The sequence below is a fragment of the Canis aureus genome, chromosome 29 (assembly GCF_053574225.1).
Source record: "Canis aureus isolate CA01 chromosome 29, VMU_Caureus_v.1.0, whole genome shotgun sequence".
Taxonomy (NCBI): domain Eukaryota; kingdom Metazoa; phylum Chordata; class Mammalia; order Carnivora; family Canidae; genus Canis; species Canis aureus.
In genome coordinates this window covers 12,668,484-12,676,316 of record NC_135639.1, presented here as the reverse complement: position 1 = coordinate 12,676,316, position 7,833 = coordinate 12,668,484, and positions in this window count along the sequence as shown.

The window sequence follows — 7,833 nt, the reverse complement described above, 5'->3', positions numbered from 1 at the left end:
TCTGCCTCTCTCAATCTCTTTCTGTGTTTCTTATGAATAAATAAATAAAATCTTAAAAAAAAAAAAAAGCAGAGATCTTTCTCACCCCTTCCACTAGGTGAGGACAGAGTGAGAAGATGGAATAAAAAGACATTTATGAACAAGAAAGCAGCCCCCATCAGACTCTGAATGTGCTGGCACCTTGATCTTGAACTTCCCATCCACTGGAACTGTGATAAGAGAACCTTTATTGTTTAAGCCACCTGGCCTGTGGTGTTTTTGTTATAGCAGCCTGAACAGACTAAGACATTCTGCAAACAGCTTTCCAGAGGGGAAGATTTCATGCCCAGAGTATTGGATAAAAAGTTCAGTACAGGAAACATGCCTATATAAGTTGGGAGATTCACTTTATCATTTACCGGTTAAAACTGGGCAAGCCATGTAATTTCTCTGAACCTCAGTCTACTTAATCTCTATATGGAAATAACGATTCTTGTCCTCAGAGCAGGAGTAAATTAAACTTGATAAAGTATGTAAGGTACATGGCACCACGTCTGGCACAAGATAAGTCCCTAACTAATGAGAGCTGTCATTAACCAAGGACATTTTGTGCAAAGCAGGTGCTTAATATGTGCTTTTGATTGTCACTGAATTCAGCTAATGCGAATACAAAACAGGTTTCTTGGGAAAATCATATACTTTTCGTTTAGTGAACTATACTGTAAGATACTATTTCACATCATCTCCAATCTTTTCATGTAAGTCTTACATTAGTTGAACCTCCCTCAAGATGGTTGTCATACTTTCATATTAAAGAATGGTTATTGTTTTTACAGCAGTCTCAGGTTTTGGAGAAAACACAGGAAAGAGTAAAGGAAGGAAAGCATACCCTTCTTCTCAGGCATTGATGGAGTCAACCCAGGGAATCAGTGAGATGACAGATGTTGGAAACAGATGCCCAAATATCCACTCAGTAGTCAGGCTTAATGAACTAACACAGGAAGAACAATTAGAGAATTCATTAATTATACTCTAGGTTCAATTCCATTGTTAACTCTAATCCTTTATTTGGACTAATGACTTCAGCTTTTCTTATAATAATTTGAGCCTATCAATGAATTATTATATCCACAAATTTCTATTATTGTCTAAAACTCACACTACATGTATAACTTTCTATTTCTAAAAAAAGACCTAACGTATTTCTAAAGGTACATGAAATACTTCAAAATAGCATAAATTCAGAGAGAAACAAAATAAGAACATAACATGGAGCAAGGAACAAAGCTTATACAAAAACATGTGCAACGAAGCCTTATACACTTGCCTCAGGTTCCATTTTATTTGCAGGAAGAGCTCATCTAGATCAGCCAATGAAAATTAATGCACAGACTCATGTTTAAACAGCCACCATAGTAAATCCACTCCAATTCAGTAGTTTGCTAATTGTTTGTTTATTCTTGCAAAATAATATATTGCAGGGTATTCTGTGTTCCTTAATAGTCTATTGTAGAAACCAAAACAGAAATTCCTTCGGTTAATGAAACATAATGGAAAATTCGTTTTTGGTCATTTTATGTACTCCAGCCAGCTTCTGAGAGGAGGCTAATGAGATTCTGAGCTCCTAACCTTTCAGGTGCCCAGTCTTGCTCTTGAACTAATACACATGCACTCATTTGCATACTCTCATTCCCTCTCTCTTGAACAAGCCACACTCTGACACAAGAAGCCTCCTTGCTAGGCACGGAAACTGTTTCAAGATGTTTCAAGCCAAGAAACGGCCACCTGCACACATTCTGGTTAAGACTTTAAGTTATCCCACCACTCAAGTCTTCCTGAGGAAAGTTCAAAAGGTGTTCATCTGAATCATTCATGCTTTTGTTATCCTTGACCTAAAGAAATCTGGTAAATTTTTTTTCAGTGGGCGGGGGAGGGGAGTCAACTTCATATTTGAAAATGTAAAAAAAAAAAACAAAAAAAAACACATATGCTTCAATATCTCGATAACTATATAGATTTTATTATATTAGACAACTGCATATTACTTCTAAGTTCTAACATGAAGTATGGTAAACATAAATAAAATTTATAAAAATCTGTCATTTTGATCAAAAGGGATTTATATTAAAAGTAGGATTACAAAAAAAACATAAATAAATAAATAAATAAATAGGATTACACACAAATGCATGATTGTATTTTATGCATGTATATAATTTCATTTGCCTCCATAAGCTAAAGTTGCAAATCATACAGCTTAATTTACTTCTAACCTGGCTTAAACTGCCTGAGCTAGAAAACAATTACAGTAGCAGAATTTTGTTTGCGTTTATTAGTTTGTGATTTCAGGCCCAGAACATGCATGACACATGAGAAGATGCACCTTCATCTGTTCGGTGAGAAATGTGCAAATCAGTATCAATACAGAACTGCTGAAGGAAAAAAAAAAATATAGTGTGGGTTATTTCACCTTTGCAAGCTGGGAGCCATTAAGTAATGGCTCCCTCCACTCCCCCACCCCCTTCGGTGAAACACATTCTGAACACTGGGCCCATGTTTTCCAGAAGAATGTGCCCCACTGCCCCTTGGAAACTCCATTTCATTTACTTGGTTCAGTTAGTTAATGACGGTCCATTTTGTCTCAAACATCCTACTCCCTTTCATCAATCATGTCTTTCTAGACTGTCAGTTTCAGAGCGATGACTACCAACTCTTTCTACGCAGACACCCACAGACATTCTCGGAGAGTGACCCAGTTCCACTTCTCCATTTAAGATTTCCTAGGGACCCACTTCCCTCCAAAAAGAAAGAGCGAATTTTGTGAATGGTGGAAACCCCACTGGGAAATGGATGTTGGGGACTCAAGTGTTAATCTAGAAATTCTTCTTATTTGGTGCTGGACAAGGGCATTGTAATAAGATGGTTTTTTTTATACAATGCAAATGTCAGGAATACAAAACACTGTCAACCATGAAAATAAGATTTAATTTGGAATCACAACACACAGGGTTTTTTCCACTTTAAATTCTTCTTATTCAATCATATTTGTTATAAATATTCAATAGAAATGCAGTTTTCCAGGACTGAAATGGTCTTTAATGAAGCAAGCCATGTGTGGCTTTTCAGTCAAGCATTTTCATGCTTGGCTAACTGTCAGTACGTTCATGTTCCTTTCCCAAAAAATATTCTTTGTGACTCTGCTTAGGTCTCTGAAAAGCAACTTATTCTCTGGAGACTTCAGGAATCATCCACACATCACAATTCTATAGACTTCAAATGCATGAAGCATTTGGATGCGCTTTAACAGGGAGGCAGACCTTCTATTTAGACATGGCCACCCATCCACATGTCATTACAATTAATTCAGCCCAGTGTGAGCACTTGCCTAGAAGCTGGAGAGGCCTATTTCAGCTCTAGCTCTGCCACTGGTGCAACCTGTTGTTTAACTTTGGGTAAGTTACTTTCTCACAGAAGGTCCAAGATGTCTGATCTTTAAAATATGAAGCGGAGCTCAGTAGGAGTTCACCAGAATACTACCCCTGGGCCAAATCTAGTCTGCTGCCTGCTTTTATAAATAAAGTTTTATTGAAACACAGCCATGCTCATTAGTTTACTATGATCCGTGGCTGAAAGGACAGAGTTGAGCAGTGGCGATAGAGACTAGCTGGTGGACAAAACCTAAAATATTTACTATCTGCCCATTAACAGAATAAGTTTGCCAGCTCTGGACTAGACATTTTTTGGATCTTTTCCAAGCCTGGAATTCTTTATGTATTTCTCTAAAACATCTAATTCTTATATATTAATCCTTTCAATCCCCATATATTTACTGAGTTTCTCCTATGAAGTATGCCCTGTGATGCTTCAAAAGATATGTATAATACATTAACCAAACTTTGTTATAGTTTCTTTTTATAATAGGATTTAAATTATATTAACAACTCTTGGAAATAACCAAGGCAATATTTTGGGGCAAATGTCTTATGATTTGATTATCATTGGTAAATAGAGCATATCTCTTTTTCTGCTAAAAATGTTGAAGAAGTTAAAAAAAAAAAAAAAAAACCCGTATGGCACAGGAGACTTACTGCATTAAGACATCATTTTAACAGATTGTTTAGTTTTGGTAATATAATTTGACATCTAAACATAAGCTGAGAGGGATCTCCCTCAAAACCTTTGATAATATGATTCATTGTCAAATGTTTGTTTTGCCTATCTGGCACTCATTAATTAATTCTTTTTAATATAGCTTGGATTTACTGATTTTGAAAAAGAGAATTATTCTTATTGATGTTGCTAAAATATCCAGGTGGCTTGAATTTCACCAACTAGATAGTTTAATCTAGCACATTTGTGTAGCCCTAATCAAATCTTTACTAACAGATGTGAGAAGCCCAGTACTGGAGCTAATGTTTGTGTCTCTATGATAATTAAATTAGCTCAATAAGGAAAATAAATAAACAGTAATGACCAAAATTTTTCCCTAAACTTGTATTATAGTCTTTAAAACATTTCCCCTCCCCCTCCATGGAGCCGTTCAGTAATGAAATACAAATTGAGAATTTTTAATTTAAAGACATATATTTATTTTTTTAAGAATCAGTCATGTACTAAATTGCTGATAATCAAGTAATCAAGTAGCACTTCTCTTACCGAAAAAAGCAAAACCTATAACTAAGCCAATATTCAGAATTAAGGTTTCTCAACAAATTCATTGTAAAGAATGGAATAATCCTTTCCTTTGGCCAGTAGTATAGGAAGCTTTTTTTTTTTTTTTTTTGAAGTATTATCTCTTCATAGTATTTTCTAATAGATAGGAAATGCCTTTCTCAGGTTGAATGATTATTTCCATATATAATTAGTTCCTGTTTACGACAGAGCTGTACTAATGTCATGGCTCAATGAATTGGCTTTATAATTCATTAATCATAGCTTTCATTGAGCTTTTGGCTTCAGGTGACATTGCCCACCACAAGCCAAATAACTTCTCATTTAAAGGCAATTGGTACAAACAGGAAAGGTTAGAATTCTCACATTCACCCAAAGATTGAAATGTGTTTTAAAAGCCAAGATAAGGCGGTGTATGGAAGGCAAGTTCGTGGAGGAAAGGTGGCTAATGGGTGATGGCAGATGACTTTCCAGGGAGACCCTGGCGCAGACGCCGTGAGGGAGGCCATGTTGCAGCTGCAGATCAGAGCACATTTGATGGTGTTCCGTGTGAACGTGGAGACAATGCCGCCTCTGTTCCTGTTCCCTGTGCTCTGACCTTGCTGGAGGCCAAGTGGTGTCACAGCTGCACTTAAGGGATGGTCAATCGTGGTGGAAAGGGGGCCAGTGTGGTCCTCCCAGGACCAAGGCTGTCTCACCCCACTCGCATGCCTGCAGGTGTGGCGACCTTTATTTGTGTATTCTACTGTATTTATTTATTTGCCTGGCTAATCAGCTTGGGATCACATTCCCAAGCTAGATGTATCCCTTCTTTGTTCCTTCAGGAAAGAAAGAAGGAAGGAAGGAAAGAAAGACTCCTAATTTTCTTTAGTTTCTCCAACAAATGGTTTTATTTTAAGACCTTGTAGACAAAGAATGGAAATATGATTTGGCCATCACTTAGAAAGCATAGAGGTGTATTGTTTAACATGTTATTGGTCAAGTATCCACTGCAGTAAAGAAATAGCCCCTACCCCTGCTCTGTGCTCTTAGTTTAATATATTCACTTAACTTAAAAAGTTCTAAGACAAGAGGAGACCCCAAATTCCTTCAGCCTGATGAGAAAAGTTGTGGGAATTGAATGTGCCAATTACTTTGAATTTTCAAATTGAATTGGATATTAGTTATTTCCTATTTCATGCAAAACAAAGTGGATTTCCCTGTTAATTTTTCCCCTGTTAATTTTAATTTAATACTCAAATCAATTATGTGTATCAGTGACTGGTCTCCTAATGGTCCAGCATGGTCCTAATGCATTATTTATCTCATGTAACTCACATAATGAAGATGGAAAGAAGATCTCATGTGTCCCATTGACCAGAAGAGAAAAATCAAAGCTCTAAGAGTAACCTGCCCAAGTACACATAGCGTCACATAGTGGAGAAGCTGCCTTCAAGAGTGCAGCCGGCAGTATTTCTAGGCACTTAGTGGCGGATGTGTGGTTAACTTTCTCTGTTTCAGGAACCTGTTCCTGCAAAGCACAAGTGCTCAGTCAAGTTCACAATTGCAGCACGAAACACACTTTCGAGACCAGATCATATGATTCTCATCAAATTGCTAGAATGTGCTCAGCAGGCCTAGAGTACACACTTAAATGAGTATTCCTTTAAACAATTTATTACAACTAATTGATTTTAAATAGATGATAAACTAATTCTTTCAGGAGCCTCTGGTTTATAGAACTGACCATATGTAGAGCAGAGCAAAGCATGCAGAAAACGATGTGAAATATTGACAGTATTATAGACCAAATTCATGGAACAGTTGAAGAAATTTGAATAGGGTCTGTAGATTAGATAATAATACTGTACTGTATCAATGGTAAGTTCCTGATTTTGATTATGGTACGGTGGCCAAGTCAAAGAATATTTTTACACAGGGGAAATAAACACTGAAGTATTTAGGAGTAAAGGGACATCGTGCCTACATTTTATTCTCAAATGGTTCAGGAAAAAAATAAATATATCTCTATCATCTATCTATCCATCCATCCATCGAACAATAAAGCAACTGTGGTAAATGTGGACATTTTGGCAATCTGGATGAAGGATATAGGGAACTCTTTGTCCTATTTTTGTAACTTGTCCATATATGTAAGATTATTTCAAGCTTTAAAATGTAATAAAAATAGAAACTGTAAAATAAGTGAGCCTCTAGACTAGACATCCGGTTCCGGAGGGCACAATGGTGGGAGTGTACATAAAATGCTGGAGTGTTCTGAAACGGATCACTGCAGGGAAGGTTTCTCTCCACATGTCTGGAGCTTGGTCTCTGGAAGCCAAAATGTCCATAGAATCCTGACAGCTAAAATAGGATCCAATTCCCGGCCATTTATTTGACTGGCCACCAGAAAATATGTCTCACCAAACAATGCATACCAACAGTAAAAAGCATAGTGTTTTCAGATTCACAGCTCCAAGTATAATAAGAAGTATCCACAATTATATTATTGTCTTCCTTATAGACAAATGCTTCTGTGTGCTGAATTTTCAATTTTCAATACCAGATATTCAAATATTCCAATAAATGGAGGAGAAGCACCAACCCCTTGGCTAAGATTGAGAGACATCTTTGTGAAAGTGTATTTTATACCCAAGAGGAGGTAACATACACATGGAAAGTAACTTCAGAACTAAACTAGGAGTATAAAGGAATTATGAAATTAAAGAGCAGGTGAGAATATGAGTTCTGGAAAAAGTAATATCCAACCTGTATTTCAATTCTGAATGTGTTGAGTGCTTAATGCTTTTTCAGGTTGCCCTCCGTGTTTGACTAAGGATTTTCACTAGCATTCTAAATAAGAAAACAAATGAATGGAGGAGATGCAAATGTCAACGTGTTAAAAAATAATGCTGGCATCCTCAGTCCCTCCTGACTTAGCTGGGACATTAAGCATGTGACATTTAGGGTCTAGGAAGAGCCCTGGACTTAGTGGATCCAAAGCCCATTCCAGTCCTGGATCTGGGGCCCATGCATAGTCCCTAGACTGCTACCCTTCTCTGGTCCTCAGTGTCTCCATCTATAAAGTGGGGAGGTCGGTGTGACATTAATGGTAACTTGTGACATTTATGGTAACTTGCGGCTTTCAGACTCTGGCCTGCAACACTGATGAGCTTACCTTGTTAGACAGAGGACATGAAATCC